Raw genomic sequence first — 12912 nt, 5'->3', positions numbered from 1 at the left:
TCGAGGCAACGGTAAGGGATCGTTCCATAATTTGTCATTTTCCTGGAGAAAATGATTGGAAAATATGATTGGACGATAACTTGCGGACTGTTCGTCGGTCGAGCGGTTGTGTAACTTCCGGCGCCGTTGAATAAAGATCGTCCACGACGTTCTACCTTCAGATTAGATTAGGAATCGACCGAATCGATGTTTGCGCCCCTTTTGGTTACTTTGCAATTGGAGTAGCTGGCAAAGGGTGTAGCTATGCAAGTGTGCTTTCTGCGTTTTGAAAAGATACGCGATCTTCGTGCTTAAAGACTTACCGTCGATGATTGAGTGTATATTATGTTATTGGCGTAAACGCTAACAGTTGCGCAAGTACGCGACTAGAGAGATGTACGATCGGTCGTCAGACTTATCTTTCCAAAAATTAAAGTTCCATGTAAAAAGAAAGTTGTTGGATTATTTGCGTTGATTGTATAAAATACTTATATCGTATATGCATAGTCGATCCTTTGCATTTTGCAAAAAGAATACAAACATTCCCACGAAACTTCTATCTGCTTAACTAACTTCCATTCCGTGAAATTCCGTAGAACGAAACCGAGTCGTCAAATATTTCCTCTATCATTTCCCGCTTTGACCTCTCGGTTCTATGTTTTAAAAGCTATTCACAGCACGATCAGTTCGGACTCGAAGACGAAGACCAACGCGAGGAACCGTACGAACGGCACACGTATGTTAACACACATGTACGCAGCGGCAAAAAGTCCCTGTGACTCGGACTTATAACGCAATTGTACGACGTTTAATTCGATAAATTAACCTCTGGTCCCGGTCGTCGTTGGGGTCTACGCGGCAGAAGCGAGAGAAAGAGAGGTAGAAAGAGAGAGTTGGTTGGCTAAACCGCGGCAGGAAATCTCTTCAATCTGCCCTGATGCGTCTCGTTAACGAGCGTTTGTTTTCTTCCGTCGTGCTCGCCGTTTGCTATCCTTCGATATCTTTCCTCCTCTTTCCGCCTCCTTTTATCCAACCACGTCGCTTTGTTCTACGTTCCCATTTGCTTCCCTTTCTTCCCAAGCCTTTGGTAAATTTCTTCCTTCAATTTTACGTTCTGCGATTTTTTATTCTTCCTACACCTTTCTCTTTCACCTTCTTCTTCTTCCTGTTTCGCTGTTTCTCCGAGAGGCGCGAACCCTCGACGTAATTTCCCTTTGGACACAGATTCCTTTTCCTTGGCCAAGTTTCCTCGTTTCCCAACCTTCCGCTCCGATTCCATTGACGTCGGATCTTTTACGCGGACCCGTATCGTTCCTTTCTCTTAATACCCGTATCTTGCGGCAGCTTTCAACGACCTTCACGATGGCCGACGTTACGGGTGTTTTATCACTGCGAAGTTTTGGGTGAAGCGACCGTCGAATAAAGTTTGATTCGTGCTACTTTGCGGCTGAGATGAGTGAAATTGGCAGTCGTAAAACATCGTCGTCCACCGTGTAAACGTAGCAATTTGTTTCGTTTGTTTATTGAATGACTAACGCATATAGAAAAATGGTTAATTTTGTGAGTTATTTTTTTTCTAAAAGAAGAAATTACTGGTCGTTACTTTTTCCATAAGACTTTTTGACGTCATGGAGGAGTGGCTTTTTGCGGTCGATGAGGAAGCTCGTACATACATCTGTACGTCATATGTACGTGCTCGATGCGAGGTTCGAGACGAGCTCTCATTTTTCAAAGTGCTTCCATCGTTTCCGTCTTCTGGCCGAGCACATTGTTTTCTACTTCTGGGAAGTCTGTCGCGCTCCGGTAGACCGTCACGATTAGCATCTCTGCGCTTTTGCCTGCTCGCGGAAATTTCATTTCTCCACCCATCGCAGCTTCAAACAAACAGCCAGCAAAACGACGAATTGAAATTTAATGAAAAATTCCTTTGCTCGTATTGCGTGTTAGTTTTTCAACGCGGTATATTTCTCACTTTTCCTTTGTCCCCCGCACTATCTCGCTAACAAACAAGCATCGATAAAGCGCAATTCCACGTAGAACACGCAAATACACACGTATTTTGAATGGCTTCAACGAAATATTAATAGTTGTCGTCGTCACGTCGAACGAAACATATCGATGAATGTGGTCACGTGGTCCGCGGACTGCTCTCGCGCTGCTACGTTCCAAAAGTCAATAAATTCCAGTCACATGTGAAATACGGCAAAGTCACGTATTCGAGGAATCAAAGAAAATTGTTCTCGGTCGAAAACATCTTTTCCTCTTTCCATCCTTTAGAATATCAAACGTATCGCTATTGAAATTCGTTTTATATTGTACGAATCTATACGTTTCTGACGACATGAAACTCGCATTGTCCACGGCTAAGATGGGAACATCGTTTCGTGCGTACTTCATGGATCGCAATAAAGCTTCGACTGGCCTTTTCAACTTTTACCGGCTTTACCTGCCGCTTCGTACATTAGCGAAATTAATTTCACCGACTGCTTCTTATAATAGAAAGATGTGCACCGTTCGTAGAAGAAATACAAGCGTGACACACGTTGCTCGCCTTTTCAGACGAGAAATAAGTCCTTGGAAGAATTCGACGCGAAAGAAATTGGAAGCCACGAGTATTCGTCGTTTCATCGGAAAGGATGTTCGAATACTTTTCCTAAGTTTTTGTTCGTTCAGTGGGAAAGGAGTAAAATCTGAAGTTACACCTACCGTGAGTGCACTCTTTTTAATATCTTCGCCTGCTTGTTCGGTTGAAGTTATCGAACAGAGGTCGAAGTCGGAAAAGAATTTTTTTTCTTTTTTTCTTTTTCTTTTTTAAGAACCATAGATCTGATCAAAGCTGAATTATGCTTGAAATATTTCGATCTACCTGTGTCTCTCGTGTTTCCAGTTTTTATCGTACAGGTGGATGAAAAATGTTAGGAAAGACGTGGCCACCTAATAATCTGATATAGAATATTTTATAGCATAGATATTAAAGTGTTCGAACAGGCCTTGCGATAATATCTTTCTCTTCCTTGTAATATACTATTGCCATCTATGTATTGTCATATGGCGACTTTAATAATTAAATATGTTCACTATTTATTCATCATTTGTTATATCCATGATTTATCGTTAGTCTTATTTGGTATTTTTGTTTCTTTTATCGAAAATTCGGTGAAGCATCAACCTCAAAGTCTAATGTACAACAATTTTGACCGCCGGTATGATGTATTTCGAGCGAGGATAGTGTTTATCAATAATCTGTCTGTTGCATCGAATTTGATCATCAAAGAGTTCCCGTATATCCGTTATATATAGATCAATACGCTTTTGATAGCTTTGCTTTTGTAATACACACAAATGTGTTCTCCAATAATATACCAATCAGACATTTCGGGTAATTTTCAGAAAGAAGATAAAAGCACGCGCTAGAAGATGAAACGAAATCTTTCAATAACAGCGATAGAACATATACTGTAAAACTATCGTTAGTTATAATTTTAATTTAATGTCCGTATCAATTTTAATCGCGTTTAACAGATATAGACTACACGTAACTTGTTTGAAAGTTCCAACGTTCTTCGAACCTAATTTCATTAAAACCATTATTTCATCGTCAAATTCTCTTTAATATAATTTCACTTAACTGTCATCCACAGTTCAACATACTCTTATGTTGTGTTGACGTATGAAAATCGCCGATGAAAATGAAGGTTCGAGAACCAATTGCCGTTTCGGTTCCTTTAATTCCACTTATCGGGACGATTCGGTCGGAAGTTGATGCAAGTGTCGCAGCTGGCGCGAGCGAATCCTCTCGACCCACTTCCGGAGAACTTTTCGATGAATGTTCGCCGTGGAGGTAAGTCGACCGTGTCAAAAGCTTTTCCAAGGATGCAGTCAGACCGTTGATGCCACACCCGACAACGGATGCACCGACGGATACATTCCTATGGGACACGTTCATTGTGTCACCATGATCGTGTGGGTCCTTTCATCTGTAACCGTAGCCGTTGATCAGATACTTACATTGGCTACAAAAAGTATCGACATTCTATTATTTTCCACTGAAGCGTTCTTTTCTTTCTCTTTTTTTATCAGATTCTATACATTTCGTTCTGATAGTGTCAGATTTTTGTAACGATGCGAGAGTAATTGCCACATGATGCGTAATTTTATGATACTGAATTATAATTGACAAGAGAAATAAATGTGTAATATACATATATATACGTAATTATTACACGTTCTGTAATATTACAGACGCTATAGAATAGTGTTTAGTGCAGACAGAATGTTCGATATAAATTTTGAAATATGAAATGCAAAAGAATATCGAAGCTAGACGAATGGCGCCAATGCCGGCATCCGATAAATCAAACTTCGAATTTTATCACGAACAATAATTAAATATTCGAAGATCACTCGTAAGGATGGTTGAATGGTTTATAATAACAGGATGTTGGCACAATCTGTTGTTCGATTGTTAGCCTATACAGACCGGTACGTGACGTTGACATATTCGAATTATACGCCTTGTATGCTTAACAGAACCGTATCAAGCCGAAGATGAAATGCATTCCTTTGAACGTAACCGCTCGTTACATCGATCCCATTATAATTATTCCTTGAGATTAACCGTCACTAACATATTTTCCGATCGAAAATTACACTCACGTTCAATCTCGATTCATCTTCTTTCTGAATGATTTTCCCCGACTTTTTTTAATAAGTCGACCAGAATATGAAACGAACATTTTTGTAAGTACGATACACGAAGGCTTGACATATTTAATTATCTTTTAGCGTATGATACGCATTATTTATCTTAAACTTTCGTTTTGTGCCTTATCATCATAATAATTTAGATGATCGTTTGTTTGTTGCGTGGTCGCGACTTCTCACCCGCTTTTGCGTCCGTGTTTCTTTTTTTCTAATTTTTATTTCAAAGTCCTGGAATAAAGGAAGAACGCGCATGGACGAAAATCACCAGTTGCAATCACTTAAGCGACCAAGTCCCTTTACACTAGCATTCGTACCGTTACATCTTCATCGTTGCGCAACTATGGCAATTTGAAAATTGCCCGTGAAACTTGCCTCTCGTACGGGAATTCAGTCGTACCCCGAGACAGCTAGAACGTTCCCCATCCTGATCGTTTATCTCCCACTATCACGTTGTTCGATAACAAAGATTCATTCCTCGTTCGACTTTCCTCCCGGCAACATGCGCAATTTTCTATCGATTCCGCGGCTATATCGGGAAAAACTTCGACACCAACAATTTTCCTAATCGCGAAATAATGGTCGGTGACGTGGTTAGACCTCTCTTTGTCGAGCGAGCGAGAACAAGAGTTTCGCGAGAAGCCAGGTGGTTAAGTCCAGCCATCCAACACTGGCTATTTATCGATTTGACCCGAACGAAGCCAGAGCCTTCATGCTTTGTCGCACGTTGAAACTCCTTGCCGTGAAATCACCTGTAAAATAGATGCTTAATCTGCTATGATCGGGAAAGAAGGATTGCAATTTGTCGGATGAAGATGGCTGAGCTTGCACGTTGATTCCTGTGCCAGTCGATGATCCCCCTTTTTCTCTCTCCTTCTCTCTCTCTCTCTTTCACCCTCTCGATCGATACCGAGTCGTCTCTGCTGGCTGAAGTGAGAAAATTTTTTCCCTTTTCTCGGTTAGTCGGATCTTTTCGTGGTTTCCTCTGATATCGTTACGGATATCTGATTCGATTCTTGCCGAAGTTTTTAGCCGATAGGCTCGATTCTAATGCTAAAAGGGCGTAATTTACTTCTTGGAGGATTTGTAAAGGGAAATATGGTATCCGTGCGTCGCGATATCGAAGATGTATGCGGGATGTTAAAGAGATCGGGCGATATTTATAAACTGTAATTCTAGACGTTAAAGCATTAGTTACGATTGAAGATTAAGGTGCTAGACAATAACAATATTAGCGCTATTTAATATAAATCAAAGGATTAAAATATCTACGTACTTAGGAAATACGTTTTTTAATGAAATGACGTGGGATTTGGAACAATGTATGATTTCAATAAGAGGGAAAGCAATGAGAATGTTGGTGCAGATTTCCATTACGCTTAAGTGGAAGGGACAATATATCGCAATATACAATTTTAATATTTCGCTGATCAAATAATTTCAAAATATGAAGTGCCTACGTTGTTTCTCTGTAGATATTAATTTCTCGAAGTAGAAATTGATCGAACGCGTAATCGATGGAATATATTAACGATATGAATTCGTAGCTTATTTGTTTGCTACAGCAAGAATATGAGTTTATTAATTTCGCCCTCGATCGAGTGGATTGAAATAAGGATGATTGATTTTTAATCTTTTTAACAAGGACATTATAATACTTCAAATTTACAATTGCAATGTTTAATATATATATATACGCTTTAAATGAAAAAAAGAATACAGATAAAATGATGGAATGAAATCTAAAGTGTTTACATCGAACGTAAATTCTCTTGTTTCGTATTAATTTCGAACTTGATGAAACTATTGATAAACTCGTTTCCAACGATGATAAAATACTGGCCATATATCGATGTAATATTGTAACGAATAAAATAATATGATACATACTATCTATTAGCGAATAACGACAAGTGCGATTAAGAATGAAAAATAGAGCTTTAGTCCCTTTAGACTGACGGTTACGATTTTAAATTAATCTTCTGGGTTATTTCGTAGGAACGTCGTTGCAAATTTTCGACATTTAATGAAAGAGAGAAAAAAGAAAAATAGAGAAAAATGAGGAACCATACTTTTTCGTAAAGCTGAGAAGCCGAGTAATTCGTTAGGACACGAATGTAATAAAGCAATAAATATTTAATACTTTTTTTGACGTCCCTTCGTTATCGTAAATGTGTCTCGTTCAATGTGGTTCGAACCTTAGTCGACTCATTTTCTAGCAAGGAAAGTTTCGAGTGACGCTTCAATATTTAAATGACAGATACAACGGTTTCTTCGAGGCAACTCTAAGAATTAGAATTCCCCTGAATTATAATATTTATTATCATTACAATATTTATTATCATTACAATATCTCATTATTCAACCTTTTATACACTATAGCATTGGGCAAAAGTTTTAGACTTTCAATGACAGCCAGTTTAATATCGTGCCACCTTACCGTAGTCCGAATAAAGTTCCAGACATCACGGAGCTTTCAGCTTCCACGATTTGAAAGTCGCCTGAAGCAATGTTCACCGTCTCCGAGGTGAAACGTGGAACTGACTGACACGCCGCGTTTCTGGACCTGTCCTCGGCAACATCTGACTCTGATTATTAGAATTCCGATTATTCTTTAGGAACTAGAAAAAGAAGAAAAAAGAAAAATAGAGAGATTAATTCTTATTTAGGGAATAAATTTTCTATAAATGCACAAATATTTGCAAATTATCCATATCATCGCTCGAACATGTAACAATCTGATATACCTATGTGTATTAATACAAACGTAAATTAATCTCGATGGATGATAAAATATACGGAATGGTTCCAAGGTTTCCTAGGAGTTAGTGGTTTCACGTAGTTCAGTGGTTTCGAGGTTTTCACTGAGCTGTTAAGTAATCTAGTAGCCCCTGAAGATCCGTAGAATATTTCGATCGAGCATATTTGCACAGCTTTGTGGATTCTCAATACCTACGTAAATGTTTATTAAAACATATGGATACGTCGATGCTAGTAGGTATCATGCGTGAATGGGAAATTTTTAGATCTTCCTTCGAGATTCCTTACATATTGGTATTTTTATACGTAGATCTTATTTCTTTGGCTTTTGTGACCTCTAGATTCTGCGTTGAAGAGATTTCTACGATGTTTTATGACTAGAACTATCAGACGTTGTTCGATAATATCGTTACAAGCTTTCGAAATACAAAGGATTAAATCTTTTTTAAACGATTTCCTAGACGTTTTATCTTCTTGATAGATGTTTCGTGATTTTCAGTACATTCACAGGGTTCTTACATGTAATTCTAGCAATTTCTCCGTACGTATATGAATATTTGAACGGTTTCCATGCTATTTATGTTTCCGTATTATTTGAAACTCCTTATGTTTCGATAGCCTTCGTTACTTCTCAATTTTATTGATATTACTAGAGTCTTGGTAACTGCTAAACACGTCTAAATTGTCTTCCTTAAGCTATACGGTCATAGGATTATCAATATTGAATCTCTAGATTCTGGTTTTGCCATTATCGGATTCCTTATGTTCGTGGTTATCTTTATTGGGTCTAGTAGTACTATAATCATACGTATAGAGGTGTACATGTTCCATATTATGGGTATTCACATGCACACATACTGCTCCAGGTGTATACCGGATAGCATGAGTCCAAGCACCTACCCAGAATTTTTACATCGAATTGCACAAATTGTGGCTTCTTCTTACTTCAAATTTTCTAAACATCCATCCAACCTTATTTGATGATACATATTGAAACCTATATTTACTATATATAAATCCGTATACAGGGTAACGCGTTACAGCGAAATAAATTTATTTCGAGAACCGTATAGGATCGTTCAAGCGATTAATCGGCACCGATTAGTAAGTTTCGTACGATGGAATTTTTTCTATGCACATCTTCGACTTTGTTAATTACAAACAATATTATCTTATTCTTTGACAATTCTTCTACTACAGACATCTCCTTTTATACTATTTCGTCCAGCGTTCAACATACCGGGTTCAACTGGGTTAAATTCCGTATAGGCGCTACGAAACATAGAGGCAAGCCATATAATTAGGTTGACAACTAAGTGATTGCAGATGTTGTCAATACCAGCTAATGACAAAATCCGCAATCATTTAGTTGCCAATCCAATGGTAAATGCATTTTAATGAAACTACCTGCGCGATGCGACGGAAGCCACGTTTTCTCTATTGTGTGCGGATATCAAAGAAATCGTCGATCGAGATCGTCTCCAATTTTCGTTTGATATTTCTAAACGATGGTATTCCAGGGCGAGACACAAAGGCTTCTCTTGGAACGCGTGGAAACCCGACCGAACGTTCATGATTTCGATGGAAATACGTTTTGATCTTTCTGGATAATCCTGTCTTTGCGTCTTCGATACGTTTCCAGTCAAAGTATGATTTTTTTAAAAATAATTTCATTGTTTCTTGTATTTTTATATAGATATTTAAGAAGTTATAACTTATGGAGGTCAATGGTGATGTTCGATTCGTCTTACTACGATTTTTATATTATATTTCCTTATTAGAAAGGAATGGAAAGGTATAAATCAGAGGAGATAACTTTCTCATCAAAGATAGAATATCAGAGAGTGCTGTGAAATAAAATGTACGTCTCTATTTTCAATATCGAATTTATATCGCTCCGTATCACTGTTTCTATCGCGGTTGCTTTCCAACAGAAATTGAACTCTATTTTCAGTGTTACGTTCGCTGCGTCTGTTTTACCCATCCAAAAGCTGATTATTCCAACTGCTAAATATTCATGTTACGTTATTTAATTACTGGATAATTGATGATGACCCCGTTATTCAAATTTCACGCTATCTGGTTGCGAATAAAATAGATTACTGCGGACGAGACGTCATTTCGAATAATCCTTGTTTAATGTATCAAGTATTAATTATGTGGAAATAGTATCATATCTTGTGTTGTGCTTAAATAATAGTACATTTGTTCGCGTTTTCTCTTTCAATTAAGACATTTCTTCAATATTTTCAAATGATACTCGATGTTGTTTGTAACCTGGAATTGTTCGTATTTATTGCTTCTGAGATGTTGCTCCGTGTTTTATCGATCCTTGTACTATTCTTGAATTTTGTATAAATAGCATGAAAAATTCCAATTTACGGTACCTCTTCTTTCGAACGTTTCTCGTATGTTTCGCTAATTCTCCGCATTTCCGATATTATTAAATTGTTGCATATGGAATGGCCAATTTCGCAAAGGCGCAAGTGTGCCATTCTCGTGACCATGTTTTGTTGGTCGAGTGAAAACGCGAGACAGGCTGTTCAACATTATGATTAGTCGAGCATGCAAAATTTGTCCCTAGGACTGGGTGGGCGTAAAATATGGCTGGTAATTGCCACCGATACATCGGCCGGTAGCTACCTTTGTAAACCGATCCCGATGCCGAGGAATAGACGATCGATAACGAAGATACCGACGACGATACGCAGAAGGAGCGCCAGGTCGAAGCAAAAAGGGAGGATAAACGTGGCAGCCATCTCGTGCTATACGTAAACGCGAATCGTTTGAATAATGCATCGGGTTAGCGTAATAAACTGGTCGACATGCACGGTGTCGCGTGTTCCGCCTATTCAACGGGTGGGGCCATACTCATAAGACAAACGGAATACGTTTGATTCGTTGCGAGAAAGTAAATTCAATTTCCTGGATAAATTGTCTTTCACTCGTTCTTGGCTAACAATCGCAAAACTTTTTCGTATGAATAATCCAACTGTGTCGGTAATAATTGGTACACGAGTCGAGTTAACGCGTTTGTTTTGTCGTAATCAAACGAAAAAATTCTTTCATCCTGAGACGTATTTCGTTTAACAGGATTCAGCCGCTACAGTAAATAACATCGACCAAGTTAATCTTCCTTAAAATTTGAAACGCTTTAAAGCCTAGCAGAGCTATTAACGTAAATAACTGGTTTGATCGTATAGTTTGCATTTGCGTTCCGTATAGTTATGCCTAATATCAAAGGATTTGGAATTGCGTATGACGTTTACGCGTATAAACCGTTTCTTAAATGCCTGGTGAAATTGAGGACTAAGTGGGATTTGGTATAATGGATCTCATTATGAAGCTTCGTCCTAATTTCTTGCCACGTGTACGGAGACCATCCTCCAGTCGGGAGTATTAAAATCGTATTTTAATTAAGGAAAGATGCCATTAAATCTACGAGGAATGAAATTTTTATTTTATTTTATTGCCAAAGACCGTGCTCCAATCATTCCTATTTACGTATATCTGACAATATAAGATCGTTTGTACGAGAATAGAAATTATCAGCGAATATGACATAACTTTCTTGTATATGGAGAAAATTTATTTTATTATATTCGAACGTATAGTTATTACTCGTTTTGTATATTACGTAGGATTTATATTACAATTTACTAATGGCACGAGATTAATTTCATTTCACAGACATTTCAATATTTTCCTTCCGAAAGCTTTATTTCTTAATGTAATTATTTGATGCGATATTCGATGTATAACGTAGTTTCCTATTGTTCATTAGTTAATTAGAGTATTATAGCAGACGTTATTGTTCTTGAGGGAATTATGAATATTTGCCATACAATCGCGGATACCCTTCCCTTAAATTACATCGATCGTTGATTGATCGAAATACACCCTCGTGAATATATACTCCGAGAAAATATCGAACAGATATAATATTAATTTCTGAAACAAAATATTTGTATGTTTTTTACCGCTTAATAAAAAAGAAAGCTCGAATAAATCTAATAATTCTTTTCTTATAATCAAATATTTCATTACGTATTAATATCAGTTAGAACTATCGGTCTATAATATATTTGCTAAATACATATACTCCGTACAATGACTTACGAACTAAGTAGTATTTTAACATTTATCGCAGAAAACTTTTACGGATATACTACGCGCGGTACATCGACGTCATTTTAAGTCCATCGACCGCCTTCCATTTTAATTACCATACGTATAACGCGTGCGTTTCCATCCTCGTCACAGAGAATTCATTTAATTAGACACGTCGAAACCGACGCAAACTATCAGCGTACTTTCGTTCGAGAATCGAAATATTCCAGGTTTATTCCACTTTGCAGCTATCTATTCCATTTACGTCGCTCGATCAGCCAGTCGTTGAGGAATTAACAATGTTTCACCGAGAATCAGGAACAATGGCGGCGTTCTCGTTGCCCGTATGAAAGAAAATCGCGATTTACACCGGATGTTTTCGCAGTCAGCGATGGATGTTTGGTATTTTAAATCCGCGACGATTTCACGGCTCGATTTTACGCGGGGTAGGGAGCGGGAGGAAAATTCTCGGTTCGTTTCGAGACAACGGAACGTTAATGAAGAGCTCGGAGACGGAAATACCGTGGCAGGTGAAGTCAAATAAAGAGTCTCGCATAAAATGAATGCTTTGTACGTTTTACGCGCGCGCCCCCTCCTTTGTTTTATCCCGACATTGTTCCACTTCGAGCAGACTTGTTACGCGTACCTTCAACAGCTAACTTCGGCTATTTATAAAATATTCAGATTACTTTTCTTTATTCTTGTTTTTTCCCCTTCTGTTGTATCGTATTTGAGTCGTTGCAGCTAAATTATTGATCCGCTACGCTTGGCGTATAGAAAAGTTACTCGGAATTTTTTCATGAAAGACATTGCAAAAAGTTGACTGGAATTAAATGTCTGTTACGTTAAGAGGGTGTTACGGTTTCTTCGAAACGCTTGTCTTTATTTTGTCGTTGCGAGGGTAGAGATTAACCAATCGTGTTAACGATAGATATCAGAAACCAGTGGCTTCTTTCGTTAATTTAATAATTGGTTGCTTCGTATTAAATAATCTTTCACGTGCGGTATTCGTTAATAACGTTAAAATGATCGATAGCAAAACGACGAAAAAGAAAAAAGAAAGTGGAATGAAAGGAAAAGGGAAACGCACTACTTCGACAGGTTTCGTGTCCACCTCTAGCGTGGAAACTGGCAATCAAGGATTGCTATCTAGCCAGGATCGCTAACTATAGGTGTTGTACCTTTAAGGTTTTGATATGTCTGTTGTCAATAAACTGGAGAAAATGAGGCATGTACGTATAAGCAGGTATCGTCAGGCTTGCGGAAGTTACAACAATAGAGCAACCTCTAGAGCTTTGACACCTCGTTCAACCGTAAACCTAATCTGGTGATCCATACAGCGAGAAACTCCGAAATAACTCC

The 12912-nt window shown here is 38.1% G+C and overlaps 1 protein-coding gene across 7 annotated transcripts in view; it reads left to right on the top strand.

The window, feature by feature from the left end:
• Positions 1-12912, top strand: part of Pde9 (phosphodiesterase 9) — a 135134-nt gene that overhangs the window by 68107 nt on the left and 54115 nt on the right. Inside the window, exon 4 of one of the 7 annotated variants that reach the window (XM_069123612.1) lies at positions 2539-2686. The exons of the other annotated variants lie outside the window; for them this stretch is intronic. The gene's annotated coding sequence lies outside the window, so the exon portion shown is untranslated. The remainder of the gene's footprint in view (positions 1-2538; positions 2687-12912) is intronic. 7 annotated transcript variants of the gene reach the window in all.

This window comes from Bombus flavifrons, chromosome 11, assembly GCF_040668555.2.
Source record: "Bombus flavifrons isolate JBK064 chromosome 11, iyBomFlav1_principal, whole genome shotgun sequence".
In the NCBI taxonomy this organism is placed as follows: Eukaryota; Metazoa; Arthropoda; class Insecta; order Hymenoptera; family Apidae; genus Bombus; species Bombus flavifrons.
The sequence above is the reverse complement of the archived record's forward strand: the minus strand, read 5'-3'. Positions and strand labels throughout refer to the sequence as shown.